The sequence below is a fragment of the Brachycentrus maculatus genome, unplaced genomic scaffold (genome assembly GCF_059751285.1).
Source record: "Brachycentrus maculatus isolate JH-2025_06_01 unplaced genomic scaffold, ASM5975128v1 h1tg000068l, whole genome shotgun sequence".
NCBI classification, from domain to species: Eukaryota; Metazoa; Arthropoda; class Insecta; order Trichoptera; family Brachycentridae; genus Brachycentrus; species Brachycentrus maculatus.
Window position 1 is genome coordinate 732118 of NW_028280822.1, and position 15857 is coordinate 747974.

Genomic DNA, 15857 nt, shown 5'->3' on the forward strand with positions numbered 1-15857 from the left:
GTGTCACAGTAAATTTTAAGAAAAAGTGGTATTTACTAAGTTAAACTCAATTTAAAAATGGATAGATTTTACCACAAAGTGACTGCCTAATCAATTATAAAACTTGATTAAATACTTATTTTTTTTATCAGCTAGTTTATTCTTGCGTATTCTTACTATCTACAAGTTGTGAAATCCACTAAACGATAGATTTAAATTAAAACAAATATACAAATATATGCAATAGAGTCAAACTATTGTACTGAGACTTTTGCACTCGAGCGTGGCCCCTATACAACTTAATATCTTCTTCTTCTTCATGAGCCCTCTGACCTCCACTGCTGGATATATGCTTCTTCCCATTCTTTCCATTTCCTCCGGTTGGCTGGTGCCTGCAGCCAGTTTCTACCCCCAACAGGGACTATGTCGCTGGACCATCTCTTTTGTGGTCTTCCGAAAACTCTTAACTCAATATATTTTAATGCAAAGATTTTCGCAATACGGTAATATTCAAACCAATTAAAAACCCTGATTATCTGAGAGGTAATTAGACAAAAAATTTAGTTTGCCCAAATGTCAAGTGTCAACTTGTTCACAACTTTTCAAGAATTTGAGTAGTGTGGTTGTCAATCATAGGTAGAATTGTTGAACTTTATACGTGTGTAAAGTGATCACTTAAACCAGCCTATGACGGTCGTAAGCCCTGTAATGACCAGACTTCCATATTTTTCTTCATCTGTATTGAAATGTCAAAAATAATGTAAAAAATATAGTAAGAATTTAGAGCGAAAGAAGGTTACGAAAAGTAACTAAAGCTTTAAAGCTTTTCTCCCACTGTTGATTGTTTGGAGTAATACGTTCACTTAGTTTTCCTATTTTTGGACCACGTAGTCCAAGTGGAGAAGACTTTCATAGTTACCAATTTATGAATATCAATCCATACATGTTCTAGCAAAGCACCTGCACGAAGATCTTTTGGCCATCATGAGCTCGCATTATGAGAGATTCTGTGGCAGCATTAGAACCCATATTCCCTGAATCTGATAGATTTTACATTCAACTTATTAGTAGTAGTAATTTATACACTGCAAATTAATATGTGTCTTTTGAGGTCAAAACATAACATAAACGCAAAAACGCTAAAAGAAATTCAATACGACTTAATTAATGAAAAACAAATCATAAAGTTCATGCATACTCAAAAATAAATGATGTAGAGATTTCATATCTGTAATTTCTAAAAATATACGTTGAAGTAAGTTTACAACAATTTTGAGTATGTCCTGAGTACTAGTTCACCAATCTGGATTTTCTCCAATTAGAAGTTATTTTTTACATTATTTTGACATCTCAACACAGGTGAGGATGAATATGGGAGTCTGGGTATTTGCAGGGCTTACGACTGTCATAGGCTTGGTTAAGTGATCACTTTACACAGTGTAACATTCACCAATTCTATTTTTTATTTATTTATTGATTTGGCGTTTAATTTGTACAACTCCATTTAAATTTATGAATAAATTTTTAAATCAAACATGATTATTTGAATGTACTAAGTTGTATTTGATCAAAAACACATAAATTCACCAATTTTACCAATGATTGACTACCATACTATTCATCTTGTTTGTTTAGAAGTAAGTTTAGTTGAATACAACAAAAGGTTACAGTTGGTTATTTCGGATGTCTGTAGCTGTTTTTTGGAAAATTATCTGTAATATAAAGTTTTCAAAGAAAATATATCGATATTGTGAAATATAGAAGTTCACTTTCTAAAACTTAGTAATGTAAAAAATGAGAGTAATGAATACTTTAGTTAGTTTCGGAATTGGAATATTCGATTTTCTCCCTGACTTTAAAACATCGTTCCCCTGTTTTTAAGCATGGTGCAAACGGGCGAAAATATCGAATTTCCCTACGCGTGAGAGGGGAGGCGACATCTCGGACAATGTCCATTCTCCTTTAGCGTCCCCCGAACCATCTCAACTAGAGCAATGACTACGCAGCCTCCAGGCACAGGGTAGTAAGGGATGATAATTTTTCAACACTCTATGATAGAAGACATTTTTTAAATATTACAAGTATATTTTTACTGACTTATTTTGTCCGCCTCCGTAGTGTAATGGTCAACACGCTCGGCTACCGTTCTGGAGGTCCCGGGTTCGATTCTCAGAGGGGGTAAAATAAATATGAGTGATTTTTTCACTGTAATATTTATTCAATATTACCCTGGACTGGTACCTGAAGCGAAGGGCTGATCACCTTTCCTTCGTGTGTAAACGATCAAGATAACACTGCGTTTATACGACGCAGTGCCCTATGCACCATTGGGGTGCGGATAAGGGTTTTATTATTTTTTTTATTTTGATATGATTGTATTGATACTATTATGTGTACTTTTTCACAATTTTTTTAGCTGTTTTTTTACCAGTAGAAGTTATTCGGCAATGAGTAAGTTGATTTAATAAGGAATCTCATTTTTCAATACATCGAGCCTTAATGTACCTTTTTGCCATTTTATACAACATTTTTTATTTATAAAAATAACTCAAACGTGTATGTATCATTATTAGAAATCAAAAATGTAAGAGCAAACTATCCACCAACATTGAATAATGAGTAATTTTTGATGAAATAATATTTAAAACTATATATTTACTTACATTCTACTGGTTATTTAAAAAAAATCTGATTCTTTTTAAAAAATTTACTCGTAATGGTTTTTTTATTAAATGGTTGATTGTTTGTAAATATCTCAAAGTCCAATACCGGAAAATTCTAAGTTTACAAATAATTCTACCGTTTTTATTTACATGTAATATATATTTTTAAATAATCAGGTTAGAAATTATTAAATAGAAAACACACTTTATTAAATAGAAAATCTATTTTACATGATTATGTAAAATGTGAGTGTGTATGTAGGTTTTCTGAAAACAAATAAATTTCCTTCATGTAATTACTTTTACATACGGTTTGTAACTAAACAACCTAACTAAACTAAATTATTTATTTTGTAGAACTCCATATTTATACCTTAAAATTTTAAATCAAACACTAATTTGAGTCTACTAAATTGTAGTAGACTCAAATCAGTGTTAAAAGTACAATGTAATTATTAAAAAAAAATAGGGATAACTTGCGTAGTTTAAAAAACTGCTATTGTAAAACACCCCGAAGTTGCCTTTTTAAGGGAGCCCGATATTATTAGTCCTTTCTTTCTTCGCTCGCATTTCTCAGACAGGATTTAGATATGGAAATAGCGCGCAACGTCCGAGTGCCCCTCGGGGTGGGGGTGGCCGGTGGAGGCCGGTGGGGGCCGGTGGAGGCCGGTGGGGGCCGGTGGTGACCGGTGGGGCCGGTGGGGTCGGCGGGTGAGGTAGAGACAGGGGCAGCCGTACATGCGTACTTGTGCACTGTGTATTGAAATCATCAATATTCCGCCTAGTGTGCGGAGATAAGACAGTGTCCGGCACAATTTGCCCGAAATCCCACCCTTCTCGCCCCCCATCCCTGTGGATACGCACAACCGCTTCGAGTATCAGGGATGTCACAATGAATAAATTAAAATGTAAATAATAATTTTTTTTGAAAGATTAAACTTTTAATACTATAACTTGATTAAACTGCGCGTTTAAAATAAAACCTTTTTTTCGGCACTAAAATAAAAAAATCACTAAATATATTTTGAATGTTAAAATTAAACAATGATTTTTATGATCTGCTAAATTGTATGTTTTATTTATATAAAACATAAAAATATTATTCTTATGCTTGGTTAGGCGTTAAGACCTGTTTTTAAGATGAATTTGCCTCGTGCGGTGTTGATTCCCAGCTGTCAATCCATCTCTTTGGTGGTCTATATGGTAATCTCCGGGAGTTATCTACCTTGAGGTTGGCAGTGCAGTCCAATATGGGGGAGTCTGGATGGTTCCATTCTCCTCACATGCGCATACCTTTGTCTTCTTCGTTGTCTTCCCCAACTAACGACGTATTGGATCTCGCATATTTCTCTTATCCTGGTATTCCTTATTCTATTTAGCACACTCTTGCCAGATATGCTCCTTACAGTCTTCATTTATTTCTTAAACTCTTAAAAAAAAAAAACAATTATTTCGCTTTGTTAGGGCATTATCAGATGAGTCGATAGCTGGGAATCGACATCGCAGGAGGCTAATCCCTCTTAAAAACAGGCCGGAAGGCCTATAATAAGAAGAAGAAGAAGAAGAAGGGATCTATCACGCTACTGAGTAGTTTGATAATGCCCTAGCAAAGGGAAGCAATTGTCACAAATTTAATTTTTTATTTTCATGTTTTTATAAAAATAAAATAAACAATTTAGTAGACCCTAAAAACCAGAAGTTGATTTTAATATATAAAATGTAAATTATGGAGCTCTACAAATTAAACGCCAAATCCATAACTATAACAGTGAATGTTGTTGTATGAAATTAATATAAATGTATATTTTATAAAATAAGTGTTAGTTTTCAAGCTGTATTTGAGCCAACGGTTTTTATTTTTAGTAAGAATTCATTTTATATCACATCTTAGGCGTCGCTTCGTTCTATATTATTGAATAAAACTAGTTCTACATTATCAAAAAAACGGTTTTGTTTATTGTTTCGGCATTCACTTTGTGGTATAACATGATGAAATTGGTAAAGAAAACACTTCGGAAGCCATGCTTCCATCTTCAGGTCTAAATGTAAACCAAAACATAATAAACATTTAACTGTTCTATAAATAAACACAGGGGTAAGTTTACTTACCCCTAAAAAAACAAGTGTTTTTCTTTTACAATTTCATCAAAAAAGTAGATATTATAATTTGCAACATGGTTAGTTTCACCGTGTTCTTTCCTGAAGATTTTTTTTTATTACATATCGCCCATTCCTTTCAAGAACGTCATAAATCAAAAATTGGAAATTTTCAGTTGTGCGTGTTTTCGGAATGCCCAGAAAATGTACTATATCCCAGCAAAAGCGGCATATTTTTAACTTAATATTTAACCGCTACAGGGCAGAAAGTGTTGTTTTTGCATTTTGAAGAAAAGGCACTGTTTAATTATTATTTTCAAAAAACTAAAAATTTTGAAATGGAGAAAAAAACATCAGATTTTACCTAAAAAGATCTGTTTGACAGTAAAAAGTTCAGTAAGTGGCTTGATATTTATTTTTAATACATTGTATTATATTCTTAAACTTTAAAAACGTTCTCCTGAAAAATCAAGTATTTTGATTTATGACGTTCTTGAAAGGAGTGAGCGATATGTTACCTGGTTCTCCTTGCAGTTCATGCATTATACATTTTTAATCAAATAATGTTTACGTGAACAAATCACATCTTTAACAAACTCTTTAGGTGTGCAAAATCCTCGTAGGCGTGACATTTTCAGTATTTTTTTCGTATTTTAACAAAAATGGCCTAGTGACTAAATTTAAGTTAATTTTTAATAAATGTAGTATTTTTTAAGAAGTTAAAAGAAAAAATATTTTAATTTAAATTTTATTATAGTGTTTCAATTTTGTATTTTTTGCAGCATAGGCATTATATATACCATATTGCAATATATATACCCTAAAGACAAAAAAAGTACATTTTTGCGTTATATTGAACTGATAAAAAGAAAATGTATCTAAATCTAATTGACAAGAGTAAGAGAACATATATTGACTTATTCCTGTTGTTTCCCTTCTATCCTATTTTATTATTATTATTTTTCATCAATGCATTAAAATAAATTTACATTATTATTGGTTCTTCTTGTAACCCTTATCCGCACCCGATTATGCATAGGACACTACATGGTTTTGACACAATGTTATTTTGATCGTTATTGACATGAAGGCAATGTTATCCCTTTACGCTTTAGGTAATAAATAATAAATGAATATAAGAGTGAAAAATCACCTCCAGTCAAATTGATCCTCTCTGGGAATCGCACCCGGGACCTTAGGTGTGGTATGTAAACGCGTTAACCATTGCATTACGAAGGCAGACAATATATGGTAACTGAAAATACAAAATAAAATTTAGAAAATACAGATATCGTAGTCGTACAGGAGAAAGTGACCAACTAACAAAACGTAAAATGTTTAGGAGGGCCATTTAAGTCACTTTTTCTTTGGCAAGAAAATAAACATCAATGCAGTTTGTCATTTCCACACAAGTTAATATATTATACTTCCATGTTTAAAATCCTTTGGGATTTTTTTCAGGGCAATATTAAGCTAGTAAGATATCAAATAGTCAATGATTACGTTTTTGTACAAAATGCACTTGGTCACTTTCTAATGTATGACTACCATATTATATACAGTACATTTAATTTATTTAATGAGATTCATAAATCAAAATCCTTTGTTAATGCAAATATTAAATTACAAGATGTTCACATTTAATAAATCGAAAACTATATAATTTTATATGAAAATAGTGTGGTTGAAATATTTTTGTATGTGATAATATTTTCGGGAGAGTTGGCAATCCTGGTTCTCTTCTCTAGGTGCGTGCGATGCTGGAGGGGCGATAGAGGTGGGGTTGGAACGCCGGGGGGGTCGAGGGGCGTTTGGACCCCCACCTCTTTTACGATACCTACCGGCCATCGGAACATTTTATTGCTCCGAACAAATAATGCGGAAGATTAAAATTTTACAAGTCTTCTCCTCCGATCCGTCCATGAATAAATAAGGAAGGGCAATGTACAAAATTAACTGGCTCACGTGATCTGTAAATGAAAACGAAAGTACATTAAAATCAGTAAGTTGGTTTTTTATTATTCACGATGCACGGCCCATGAACGTATCTATCCAAGCTTCGATATGAAACTATAAATTGAACGCTCTGTTACGTTCGGTACTTAAAATAAAAATAAAACTATGTATTTAGTTTTTTTCAAATTTTATTTTATTCGACCAGTGACTGGCACCAGTCCGATGATTTAGTTAACGACGAAACCCTGTAACTCTTCTTCAAACCCTTTTTTGCACCCCAATGCTGCATAGGGCACTGCATCATATAAAAGCAGTGTTATCTTGATCGTCAACACATGACGGAAAGGTGATCAGCCCTCTGATTTAGGTACCAGTCCACGGTAATATTAAATAGGTATTAGAGTAAGAAAATTACTTTTATTTATTTGATTCCCCCTGGGAATCGAACCCGGGACCTTCAGAACGGTAGCCGAGCGTGCTGACCATTACACTACGGAGGCGGACAACCCGAACCCGGTAACTAGTCAAATAAAAAAGTTTAAAAAAACTATATCGTTGTGGTTTTATTATTGTACATATATAAAATGCAGTTCCACCAGTAAATGTCAGTATATAACTTAAAAGTTTGATACTTGCACTAAACGAAAAATACCAACGATTATTTGACTTAGGAAACTAAATTGCAATGAAAAACGTGTTACAATAAAGGGTTTATCTTTATGTGACACGTGTTTAGATGCATTCAATATCATTTTAATTTTTATGCATTGCATTGAAACACGTGTCATGATAAATTTTAATAAAATAACGGTGTTTACCAAGTACAAGTTAAATTTTATAAAGGATTTTTTGATTGAGTTTGTTGCTTTGTATTATGCAGTAAAATTTTTAACTTATCAATGTATTTCTTTTAACCGATTTATCGGCAATGTATTTTTATTACCAAGTTAATGTTTAACTAAAAAAATATATTTTAACTACATAGTTACTATAAAGAACTTTGTTGGCAATTTATAAACCTATTATGTCTATGACTTTTTAAATTTTAATAAGTGGTTTCCTATTTCTTATACCGTCCTTAAAAACCTCGTACACTGTCAGGATTATTTACTTTTCATTGATTTCTACGATGATTTTCGAAACTACTGAACTATTTTTTTAAAACTTTTGCAGTAGGTACCTATCGTTGATCACTTAAATTAGCTACAACTGGAAATGCCATCACAAATGTCAAAAAAGAAGATTTTTTTTTGCTTAGTTCTTATTTTCAATATCAGTAAAATATAAATTCTTATACCTACCATACTAAATAATTAATAAATCAAAAATTGAATCTTCATGGTAGCATAGACTAATGTACAATAATTTATTTTTATCAATTGAGTTTTTATAGGACATCCGCAAAATTCCATATAAATAAATCACTTTACAAAAGGTCTCAATGTTCACGCATTCTGTAAATATTGTCACAAATCAATAAAAATGTCTTGAATGTTTTTCGCAGATAATTTGTGGCACATTTTATAAACTTTATAAAATAAAACAACTTCGTTTTAACCACTTTTTATTGATACACTTTATGTAACCGGTTTCGACAAGAACCTTGTCATAATCAGGGTTTATGTACTAAATTCTAAAACCTAACGATGAGTATTTCAATGTTTTATAATTTAGTACGTAATCCCTGACGATGACAAGGTTCTTGTCGAAATCGGTAGGATAAAGTGTACCAATAAAAAATGGTTAAAACAAAGTTGTTTTATTTTATAAAGTCAATAAAAATGTGATTAATAAAGGATTTAAAAATCGTATCTAGACATAAAAAATTATGTCTTGTGAACTACATATTTTGATTTTGACAGATAACCCAAGGAATTTTATTTTTGTGTCTGAAGTTGAATTAAATTTCAGGAAGCGAATTTTTAATTTTGAAATATTAATTTTATTTTCGCCTCGACAGTAAATGTTTATGTTTACGATGACCTCTCAAAATTTAAGCGTTTTTTTTCCATTTGTTACATAATGAGTTGAATTTTTACCTTAAATCTTTTATTTAAAAATGATGAAAATATAGTCTTCATCGGTATGATTCGGTGCGTCTCTTAACCACGAATTTTTAGACCAAGTTCACATGTTCCTGTGACTGCAGCATACTGAAATGAAAGGAGTATTTTTGTTTATTTATAGGAAAAATATATATGTTTATGTATATATGTATATATATATAAATTTATATTATATATATATATATATATATATATATATATATATATATATATATATATATATATATATATATATATATATATATATATATATATGTATATATATTTACTGTAAAAGAAAGGAAATTGTACGTTGGTATTCAAATCGGGTTCGCAGCACTTAAACCCTGCCGCAACCCATATTAACTTATTGTATTTAAATCGACAAAAGTAAAAAATAAAAATATGTAATTTGGACTCAACAGTGAATCCAGTTTCGTGCTCTACAACGACCGACTTATGGTAACGGAAAGCTATCTTCATTGTTGCAACATGCAAATACCTTTTTTGCTTTAGCTTTGCAAAAATCTTTTGTCAGGGGTCAAGGTAAAGAAAGGGTCCTAGCTTCAGTAATGTTTTAAGTGCCTCAAAGGGTAAAGAGTTCAAAGGCCTGACCTTTTAATAAATTGTTCCATCGCCCCAAACACGTCAGATAATGACCCTTTGCGAAATGGAGTATATTGGTAACAAAGTAAATATATTTCAAACGTTTTGTAAAATGATGATTCTTCGATTCAAACCATAACAGGTTATGCGATATCTATAAATTCATTATAAAATGTCAGTATAAAATGGGAAAAAGAGTAAAGGGTTGCGCGTGGATTTATAATGCACGTAGAATATAATTGTAAGAAATAATGTATCTTTTGTAGATATATGAGCTTAAGGGTTTATTTTCTGAAATAAAGCTTGTAACTGTCAAAAGAAATCGTTAGTTCTACCTGATGCGTGTACCTGTTATTAATGTAGTTTTGATGCCAAATGACTACCACAGTGCAAAGTGTTGCTATGTGGAACCACAGTTTTGCTCTGTGAAGGATCCAATCTTAGCTTGCTCTTTTTTTAATAAATAAATGTTTTTTGGTGTTAGATTTAATAAAAACTGCTTTAATTTACATCTAGTGTATATACTATTCAATAATTTAATAATTGTAGAACTAATTTCAATTAGCATCGTAAAAAAATTGATAACAGATATGTTAAAAAACCGTAAGTTATCTTTTTAATGCACGCTATCTTCAGACTTTTAAAGACTTCATAGTTTTTTTTTAAATATTTTTTTTTTTATAAATAGAAATCCATATTTTAGAAGACAACACTAACCGGTAGTATAAAAAAAAATACTCATCTTACCTGGAATACTGGGTAAGATTCCTCTTCTAAGCTAGAAAAAATAACAACTGTTTAAATTTATATATACATATATATGTATAATATGTAGAGAGAGAGAGAGTAACGGAATGGGCGTCAATCAATGGGACTGTAAAAGTATTTTAGACCGTCAATTCGCGCAACAAATGCCGCAAAGAAGTGAAAATTATTTGGATTTAGAGCTACTCCGCCCTTCCATGGTTCAGGTATATGGTTATAAATTGGTTTACCAATATTATTACATAGTTCTATCTTTGAGCTAAAGAAATGTTAACTCTTGTCAATGCCATCAGATCCCTATTGGATTTTCAAGTATAGTAACTATGGGCATTGAACGGATATCATTGAAATATCTCAATATCACCGCGCTTATAATAAATAACGGACACAATATATTACAAGATTTTTTTTTAAGACGAATTATTAAAAAAAGGTGTCACTCGGATAGCCGTAGGATTATTTGTATATTTTTCATTACATTCACGATGCGGTGGGCGAATCAAATGTCTTTAAATTTATGTAGAATGGAGATCACAATTGAATATAAATAAATTGAGATATTTTAAAACTCTTGTTCATTTGTAAATCGGCGATCGATGATTAGTAAGCTTAAAATAAAGTAGTTTCTATGAAAGCGGTCTCTATGAAGTTTTTAATTTAGCTATTCACAGTTTGGTCCGAATACTCGTGTTCACAGAGGACCTATACAAAATACGTTAAATTATTCATAACTATAAGAAAGAAAGAAAGTTATTTTCATAATATTATAATAAAGTATTTGTAATAAAATAAAATATGAATTAACTTTATATTTATTCGTCATTATTATTTGCAATTTATTTATTTAGATAACAGTTTTATTATCACAATGACCCGAGCCGTTGAAAATAGCTCCTATTATCAATATAATACATGAGTAAACACATGTATGTACATCTTTAGACACAACATTGTTGTTCTGTTTTGCATCGGTATGATATTTTATATAATGAATTTATAAATGAGTAACGTATTTAATTTTCATTATCTTTTATTATTCGCGTTGTCCCTCTGTAATGATACCTGTTTTTTCCTAGATTGTTGACTGGCTTTGTTAAATTCTTCAGATTTATCTTCTTATCTAAAATGAACTCCTGTTACATACCAGACTACATTTGCTACAATGTTGCCCAGTTGACATGACATTTTCTCTATTGCGCCTGTGCGATACGACGCCGGCTGACTTGATATTTTACCTCCTCGATTATCATCGTCTCCTGTTCCCAGGCGTATTTTTTTCTGTTATACAAATGAGGTAAATAACAATGAACAAGTGAAAAAATAAATACTGAAATGAAAGGAGTATTTTTGTTTATTTATAGGAAAAATATATATGTTTATGTATATATGTATATATATATAAATTTATATTTATATATATATATATATATATATATATATATATATATATATATATATATATATATATATATATATATATATATATATATATATATATATGTATATATATTTACTGTAAAAGAAAGGAAATTGTACGTTGGTATTCAAATCGGGTTCGCAGCACTTAAACCCTGCCGCAACCCATATTAACTTATTGTATTTAAATCGACAAAAGTAAAAAATAAAAATATGTAATTTGGACTCAACAGTGAATCCAGTTTCGTGCTCTACAACGACCGACTTATGGTAACGGAAAGCTATCTTCATTGTTGCAACATGCAAATACCTTTTTTGCTTTAGCTTTGCAAAAATCTTTTGTCAGGGGTCAAGGTAAAGAAAGGGTCCTAGCTTCAGTAATGTTTTAAGTGCCTCAAAGGGTAAAGAGTTCAAAGGCCTGACCTTTTAATAAATTGTTCCATCGCCCCAAACACGTCAGATAATGACCCTTTGCGAAATGGAGTATATTGGTAACAAAGTAAATATATTTCAAACGTTTTGTAAAATGATGATTCTTCGATTCAAACCATAACAGGTTATGCGATATCTATAAATTCATTATAAAATGTCAGTATAAAATGGGAAAAAGAGTAAAGGGTTGCGCGTGGATTTATAATGCACGTAGAATATAATTGTAAGAAATAATGTATCTTTTGTAGATATATGAGCTTAAGGGTTTATTTTCTGAAATAAAGCTTGTAACTGTCAAAAGAAATCGTTAGTTCTACCTGATGCGTGTACCTGTTATTAATGTAGTTTTGATGCCAAATGACTACCACAGTGCAAAGTGTTGCTATGTGGAACCACAGTTTTGCTCTGTGAAGGATCCAATCTTAGCTTGCTCTTTTTTTAATAAATAAATGTTTTTTGGTGTTAGATTTAATAAAAACTGCTTTAATTTACATCTAGTGTATATACTATTCAATAATTTAATAATTGTAGAACTAATTTCAATTAGCATCGTAAAAAAATTGATAACAGATATGTTAAAAAACCGTAAGTTATCTTTTTAATGCACGCTATCTTCAGACTTTTAAAGACTTCATAGTTTTTTTTTAAATATTTTTTTTTTTATAAATAGAAATCCATATTTTAGAAGACAACACTAACCGGTAGTATAAAAAAAAATACTCATCTTACCTGGAATACTGGGTAAGATTCCTCTTCTAAGCTAGAAAAAATAACAACTGTTTAAATTTATATATACATATATATGTATAATATGTAGAGAGAGAGAGAGTAACGGAATGGGCGTCAATCAATGGGACTGTAAAAGTATTTTAGACCGTCAATTCGCGCAACAAATGCCGCAAAGAAGTGAAAATTATTTGGATTTAGAGCTACTCCGCCCTTCCATGGTTCAGGTATATGGTTATAAATTGGTTTACCAATATTATTACATAGTTCTATCTTTGAGCTAAAGAAATGTTAACTCTTGTCAATGCCATCAGATCCCTATTGGATTTTCAAGTATAGTAACTATGGGCATTGAACGGATATCATTGAAATATCTCAATATCACCGCGCTTATAATAAATAACGGACACAATATATTACAAGATTTTTTTTTAAGACGAATTATTAAAAAAAGGTGTCACTCGGATAGCCGTAGGATTATTTGTATATTTTTCATTACATTCACGATGCGGTGGGCGAATCAAATGTCTTTAAATTTATGTAGAATGGAGATCACAATTGAATATAAATAAATTGAGATATTTTAAAACTCTTGTTCATTTGTAAATCGGCGATCGATGATTAGTAAGCTTAAAATAAAGTAGTTTCTATGAAAGCGGTCTCTATGAAGTTTTTAATTTAGCTATTCACAGTTTGGTCCGAATACTCGTGTTCACAGAGGACCTATACAAAATACGTTAAATTATTCATAACTATAAGAAAGAAAGAAAGTTATTTTCATAATATTATAATAAAGTATTTGTAATAAAATAAAATATGAATTAACTTTATATTTATTCGTCATTATTATTTGCAATTTATTTATTTAGATAACAGTTTTATTATCACAATGACCCGAGCCGTTGAAAATAGCTCCTATTATCAATATAATACATGAGTAAACACATGTATGTACATCTTTAGACACAACATTGTTGTTCTGTTTTGCATCGGTATGATATTTTATATAATGAATTTATAAATGAGTAACGTATTTAATTTTCATTATCTTTTATTATTCGCGTTGTCCCTCTGTAATGATACCTGTTTTTTCCTAGATTGTTGACTGGCTTTGTTAAATTCTTCAGATTTATCTTCTTATCTAAAATGAACTCCTGTTACATACCAGACTACATTTGCTACAATGTTGCCCAGTTGACATGACATTTTCTCTATTGCGCCTGTGCGATACGACGCCGGCTGACTTGATATTTTACCTCCTCGATTATCATCGTCTCCTGTTCCCAGGCGTATTTTTTTCTGTTATACAAATGAGGTAAATAACAATGAACAAGTGAAAAAATAATTACGATTTCAATTTACATATCGAATTATTAGTAAATAAGCTAAATAAAACACTTTAAATTTAAAAAAATAATATACAAATTATATAATTGCTAAGAAACTAGATATCATTTTGTAGAATCTCGACTGTCATCTTCATTTTTATTTTCTGTCGTTTCCTGTCTCCCAACAACCCTTTTATTTATTACTTTATTTACTTTTTACTATTTTTACCAATGTTAAATCATTAAAAAAATCTTCAGTAGTAAAAGGGCATCTATGATTTGTTCACTACGCTATACATGGTTCCCTGATCTTCCTGAATCCTTAACGTCATGATATAATGAAAGGTTGTATACATATATTTAGAAATTGCAATTAAGCAAAAGACTGACAGATAGATACATGTTGAAAAAATGGCACGATTCTCAGCTGTGACACCAAATTGAAATCTTGGGGATTTATTAAGAAAAAAAGTAATATGTACCATGATTACTACGCAATGAAACCTCCACAAATTTAAAATCTAAACGAAAATTAGATTCATTATTTGAAATCCATTGCAACAGTTGATAAGCAATCTATTTCATTCAGACCTTACTTTCTTATCGTTTTGCGAACCCTATTTTTGTGCCTTGGCCCTTCCTTCGCGTATTTTCCAATACCTCTTTCCTTTACAATTCCTATTTCCCTATAGAATTGCCAAGGGCGATCGTAAAATTGGTACCCACCTTTATCTGCACTGGACAGAACTAAAATGTAAACATGGTTGTAAACGCGAAGGGAAAGTTCTACGCTATTCCGATGCATATCTACATCGATTCAGATCCCAATTTATCTTATTCTGCGCGCATTGTCAACTCAATTGATGCAATTAAGGTATTATGTATTTTACTATTGATTTATATTTGTTTTTGTACGGGTTTAATATTTTAATTGTTAAGACAAACAAAAAATACATTCGTGAGATGAATTTACTTGATGATGATCCATTGTGATGATATTAGCCGTATGCACTGTACACGTTTCACTTTAACGCTGAATCCTTCACCCCTTTTTTTGGAATTATAATTAATAATTTATAGATTTACTCATTAACTTAAATCTTCGTTTGCTGAACTTTTTACACATTGTATTGATTTCTTTGGAAACAAAAATTGCAAAATAGGCATTAACTCATAATGCAGTTCTTAGTAGCGTACAGAATATGCACCTATAAAATATTTACCATATATAGCATGCACACTAATTTATTTAATATTGCATGTATAATCGGCTTGACGAAAGTTAATTACAATTTTTGAAAAAATACTGCCTGTTTTTATTTATGAAAGGATGACAACATTATGGGAATCATAAGATCATTGTAAATTTATTCTTCAAAGTTAGAAGCATACAATACACCACCTTTTGAAAAATATTTAAACCAAAAGGTTGGGGTCTTTGCTAACATCCCTTTTAAATATAAGATGCCGCTAGTAAACTGTTAAGTTGAAGAAATATTTACAATATTGAGGGTCATATAACCCTGATATACTATAAATCATAAATATAAAGTCAATATAAGTAATTACCTTTATTATTTTTGTGCTCAGAAAAAAACCTTATTTTTTTCCACCGTAACCACACTTTTACTTCTTAGCTCGTATTGCATTATACTGAAATTGTTGGTATCAATTTCAGCAAATGCTGAAACGCGAGACGGAAAAATATTTATTAAGCCGGCATGGCAATGAGTAGAAAGGTAAAATGTGAATGTTTGTAATCCTGATTACATTTATATTTTATGTATCAAATAGTAACTTTTTATAAACTGTAGAATTTTACAACCACTTTCATAATATTATAA

General features: G+C 30.8%; 1 long non-coding RNA gene across 4 annotated transcripts; it reads right to left on the minus strand.

The window, feature by feature from the left end:
* Nucleotides 1–1515: 1515 nt before the first annotated feature.
* Nucleotides 1516–15657, minus strand: LOC148311293 (uncharacterized). 4 transcript variants are annotated; one of them, XR_015837280.1, is made up of 6 exons: nt 15583–15657; nt 10094–10124; nt 8735–8848; nt 6581–6709; nt 5893–5994; nt 1516–4071 (listed from the first exon to the last, which is right to left on the minus strand). It is a non-coding gene; the product is annotated as an uncharacterized LOC148311293 (long non-coding RNA). The 4 variants fall into 4 exon arrangements; XR_015837282.1 differs by having other exon boundaries at nt 5893–6709; nt 10094–10119; nt 15583–15650; XR_015837281.1 differs by having other exon boundaries at nt 5893–6709; nt 10094–10140; nt 15583–15649.
* Between the last annotated feature and the right edge of the window lie 200 nt (nt 15658–15857).